A 6,000-nucleotide genomic window follows, 5' to 3' on the forward strand; every position below is an offset into this window, starting at 1 on the left:
ATAGCTAGATCAAGCATATGAAATTTAATAGGCCGTTAGTTCCTGTCTAACAAATGAAGATGAGAATAAGCAGCTGAAGACCAGGGAGACGAACAATACTCGAACCATGGTAGAATGCAAGAATTAAAGCACTTCTTAAGAATAGATTGATCACCAAAAACCTTAAAAGACTTTCTTAATAACCCTATATTTTGTGCAATTGAAGATGACACAGACCTAACGTTTTTCTCATAAGTAAATTTTCTGTCGAGAATCACACCTAAAATTTTAAGTCATACAAAGTTAAAGAAACATTATCAATGTTAAGATCCAGATGTTGAGGAGCCACTGTCCTTGACCTACTTACAATCATACTTTGAATTTTGTTAGGATTCAACTTAATACCCCATAATTTGCACCATGCACTAATTTTAGCTGAATCTCTATTAAGGGATTCAGCAACCCCAGATCTACAATTAGAATATGGAAATGATGCAAATAGAGTACTATCATCTGCATATGCAACAAGGTTGTTTTCTTTGCCAAACTACATGTCATGTGTATATTTCATGAAAAGTAATGGGCCAAGAACACTAACCTTTGGAACACCAGATTTCACATTCACATACTCACTATCGTGCCCATCAACAACAACTCTTTGAGATCTATTACTCAGAAGTTCAATAATAACGCTTAAAACGACCCACCCACCCCCAATGGTTTGAGTTTGAAAACAAGGGCCTCATGATTAACAGGGTCAAAGACAACACTAAAATCAAGGCCAATCATACGAAATTCCTGACCACAATCAAAGGATTTTTGTACAGAAGTGGAGACAGTAAGAAGGGCATCACATGCTCCAAGGCCTTCACGAAAACCAAATTGCAAACTAGGGAACAGATGATTACCTTCAGCAAACCTATTAAGACATTTTGCCAGAAGATATTCAAAAACTTTAGATATTATGGGAGTTATGGAAATTGGCGGGTAATCAGCTGGACTTGAGCTACCACAAACATATTTATGTAGTGGAGTAACATTACCAATTCTCCAAGTGCTTAAAGCTCCTCTTCTTGCTAACTTGAACAAAATAACAGATTATTTTTGAGCTAAAAAATCTGCAGTCTTTATATAAAAACAAAGGAGAAATATCATTTGGGTCTACACCTCCATAAGCATCAAGGTCCATCAACAGAGCTTTAATTTCACGAGATCGAAAAGCTAAAATAGTTAGTTTAGCCTCATAAAAACAGGATAATGAAGTTCAAGTTTCTCAATACTCTCTTTACTGTTAAACACATCAGCCAAAAGGGGTTGCCTTTTTCTTCGTATAGTGAATGACTGAGCCATCTGGTTTAAGTAAAGGAGGAACTGTTGCCTCTACAATAAAAATTGGAAATTTAAGGGTAGTCCACCACTTATGTTCTTGGGTTGTACCAGAAAGGGTTTCTTTTATGATTAGATTGTATTCCTTTTCAGTTGAAGCATAAACTCTCTGAGCAAAAGCTCTAAGCTGAGTATGATTATTCTAAGCCAAATCCGATCTGGTACCCTTCCAAAGGTGATAGGCCTCCTGCTTCTCCAAATAAGCATGTCTACAATCATCGTTGAACCATGGTTTGTCCTTCACTCGGTATCTTAGCACACGAGAAGGGATATGCCTATCAATTATATTGAGGGACGAAAGGATCAACACTACTACACAATTGTGACCAATTCAAGCCCAAAAAAATCCGGCAAAATACCATTCCATTCTGTTTGAGATATTATTTAAATCTTACGTGAGTATGATATACCAGAAACAGGCTGCTCAATCTTCACTACTAATGAAATTCAAGGAATGACCAGATGTCTCGACTGGAGAAACTAACCTTACTTGTTATAACGCCAGGGGAGTCAGTGTATGCAAGGTCCTAGCAGTTACCAGACCTGTGAGTAGCTTCACATATGATTTGCTCACAGCCTGATTCAGAGCCAAAGTCTAAAGCTCTTAAGTCATAGCGATTGGTACGAGAAACAGAACTTAACCACTCCCTATGATGAGCATTAAGATTACCAACAAAGACAAAAGAGGCCTTTCAATCATCTTCTTGTATCTTAGCCATAATGGTAAGAAGCCAGTCGAAGATAGAATAATCCATGTCTGAATTCCGGTAGATCGAACAAAAATTTAAGTTGTTATTCCTGCCGCAAACTTTTATTACCCGAATCTCATGACACCCACATTCATAGCAGTACTCATGAGAAGCAGGGTGCTCAGTCCTAATATAGGGATGGCATCACGTTTCAACATTATAGGCTTCTTAAAACCAATCATAAGGCTCTCAGATGAGTGCCTCATATAAAAAAACCAAAGTTTCTGAGCCCAAAAGAATATCATACTGTCTGGATGCAATGAAGACTACGAATATTGCGATACAGTAGACGACTGACGAAATCTAGGACTTACTGGTTCCGGATTTCAAATGTCTCCAGATAGCATAAGAATTAGTGGTGATAAAAAGGGGACATCATACTTAGAAATTAAACTAACAAGAATTATAACAAAAACTATAAACTATAGACTATAGACTATAGATAAAATGTTGGAAAAACTGATCTACATGGAGGAGCCGATACACCATGCAAGGCTATATATCCTCCAGGATAGCCACTTCAACTTTAGAGAGTACAGTAGGGATGGTTTTGAAAGGATAATCAAGACAACCTTTTGATAAACCACCAGGCCTCCATGGCCCTCTTATTAAGCCTGCCTATCACACTATTAAAAAACAAGAGGAAGAAAGACAATAAGATAGAATAGTGAGCCCAAGTGTACCCTCAAGCAAGAGAACTTTAAGCCAAGACAGTGTAAGACCATGGTACAGAGGCTATGATTTTGAAGTGTCCTTCTCCTAGAAGAGCTGCTTACCATACAGTAGGTAGAGTCTCTTCTACCCTTACCAAGAGGAAAGTAGCCACTGAACAATTATAGTTCAGTAATTATCCCCTTGAGCGAGGAAGTGTTTGGTAATTTCAGTGTTTTAAGGTGTACGAGGAAAGACAAGAATCTGTAAAGAATGAGCCAGACTATTCGGTGTATGTGTAGGCAAATAAACAAAAATGAGCCGTAACCAGAGAGAGGGATGCTATGCATTGCTGTCTGACCAGTTAAAGGGGCCAATAACTTCCTAGCGATAGTATTTCAATGGGTGGCTGGTGCCTTGGCCAACCTACTACCCCTCGCTACAAAGTCACGGTGAGGGGTAGATGGAGATAGTCTGGTCATGCTCTTTGCAGTCTCCAAGAGATATTAGTTCATCAAACTTTTTAAGAGATCCATAAGGCACTTGAAGAGTTGGGAGACTCAGACCTACATGGCTGAGGGGTATGAACTGTGAAGCAGAGAATGATGAATGGAGAAGTATTAATTTAAAAGCTCATGATAGAAACGACGAGCAAAATCTAACCGAGGCCATTTGCATCAATATGAAATTCTATCTAATGTTGCTTTTTGTGCTATTAGGAGCAGAGGAACTTATTAGTACACTTATTAGTATTTGAGTTTGAGTGATACAATTTACCTTTCATCGTGGAATCCTTGATTATATTTATTCTAGATTTGGAGTATAAACCTATAGGGTAGGAATCTAACTCAAAAATTCTATAAGTTTAATATAGCATTTGGGAAACTTTATAAGTAACATAATGTACCGGACTTCATTTATTAAACAAGGAAAACAATTATTAGATGAAAATAGCAAAAAGGAGTACATTGGTATGCTAAAAAAATATCTAGGAATTAGGAACACTGACCTTGTAATCTCCAGGTGTTTGTACAAAGCAAGTTAGTCTTGCTGTTTGTCCAACATTGACAGTAACAGTTTGAATCGGAAGACCATAGTGAGATTCTGAAGAATAAGGAAAAAAAGAGAGGTTTAGTTAAAAACAGGACGTTGATATTGGTGATAATTTTTTAGTGTAACCAAAGCAAAAGTATGAAATCAATCTAAATTTGTATATGTATTGAGTATTCTATTATCATCAGCCGGTTATTAAGGCAAATGTATCAACTAAGATATACATATATATATATATATATATATATATATATATATATATATATATATATATATATATATATATATATATATATATATATATATATATATATTGTTAATGAAATAAAACATGAAATGCTAGAATGATCATGGAGCAGTGAATTTTTACACACATGGAGACGAATAGAATGACAGATTTCAGTTAATGAAATAAAACAGGAAATGCTACAATGATCATAGGGCAATAAAATTTCAAACACATGGAGATGAGTAGAATGACAGATTTTACCAGAATTTTTTTTTTCCGTTTAGAGTTAATGTTCTTTATGATAGTTAACCTTAAAATAAAACCTCAACTTAGATATGATACATTTTCTGAACTCTCAATATGTTTGTGGTAGCAATGGCTTTCAGTAATAGTATGTTTCTTTATTATCATGATAATTTTATTTGGCCATCATGTGACAATATTCTCCTATAAGCAAAATTCAACCATTTAAATGCCCTCTTAGATTTTGCTTCTTAAGACGATACAGATTGTTTTATTACTTTATGCAATCCTGTTTTAAGTCCAACTAGTCTATTCATATATTTTCCTATACGTATTTCCACATCAGATATATAGCCTGGTTATCTCTCTTATCAAGTTTATTCAATACTTCTGTTTCTTTCTCTTTTTGGGGATTTTTCCATTAAGAATTTTATCAATATACTCTACTAAATATGGTTGTACTTTTACCCTTTAATAATAATAATAATAATAATAATAATAATAATAATAATAATAATAATAATAATAATAATAATAATAATAATAATAATAATATTTATAATAATAATAATAAAAATAATAATAATAATAATAGTAATAGTATTAATAGTAGAAAAGTATTAATAATAATAATAATAATAATAAAAATAATAATAATAATAATAATAATAATAATAATAATAATAATAATAATAATAATAATAATAATAATATGTAGTAAAAAAACTCTCAATATCCATCAACTTATTAAAAAATGAAAGCTTTCTTATAATACTCTCTCCTCGTCTAATGGGAAAATAATTATCATATTCACGCAGCATCTGTTAAAGGTAAGTTAACGATATAGTTTTCCTTTTAGAGATTCTTAAATTTGAAATATTGAATCTTTTTTTTTTTAAATAACATTTAATCATAACTATACTCTATATAAATATCCATGCACCAATGAATAAAGTTAAAGGAATTTCTATGTGAAGATTAGTCTCTCTCTCTCTCTCTCTCTCTCTCTCTCTCTCTCTCTCTCTCTCTCTCTCTCTCTCTCTCGACTGGTTAACATTAAGATAGCAATTGGTTCTGTTAAAAGTCTCAGTCCTGTGGTTGCATATTTTTTCTGAGCTGATATCTCTATACAAAATCCGGTAAACTAAATATTTTTCTTATCACATTAATGGTTTAAAGGTAGCTCATGAATGATAGAGGCAAGGAGCAGGTACATTGCCATATTAAGCCGGAAAATGCCATAAAGACTGACCATATATATATATATATATATATATATATATATATATATATATATATATATATATATATATATATATATATATATATATATATATACGATCAGCACCCAAGCCCCTTTCCACCCAAGCTAGGACCAGGGAGAGCCAGGTAATGGCTACTGATAACTAAGCAGATTGACCTATAGGCTCGCTCAAACCGACTCCCCGCCCCCTCCTAAGGTCACAAGGATGGTGAGGTTGCAGTGACCAATGGAACTAACGAGCTTCAACGGGACTTGAACCCCAGTCTGGCGATCACCAGGCAAGGACGTTACCAATTAGGCCAACACAATTATCTTCAATCATAACATTTATATATATATATATTTATATATATATATATATATATATATATATATATATATATATACTGTATATATATATATCCATATATATATATATATATATATATATATATATATATATACAT

At 33.4% G+C, this 6,000-nt stretch overlaps 1 pseudogene; it reads right to left on the reverse strand.

The window, feature by feature from the left end:
* The window catches only part of LOC137659162 (lachesin-like), a 103,051-nt pseudogene that overhangs the window by 71,934 nt on the left and 25,117 nt on the right, over window positions 1-6,000 (reverse strand).

Source organism: Palaemon carinicauda, chromosome 19, assembly GCF_036898095.1.
Source record: "Palaemon carinicauda isolate YSFRI2023 chromosome 19, ASM3689809v2, whole genome shotgun sequence".
NCBI classification, from domain to species: domain Eukaryota; kingdom Metazoa; phylum Arthropoda; class Malacostraca; order Decapoda; family Palaemonidae; genus Palaemon; species Palaemon carinicauda.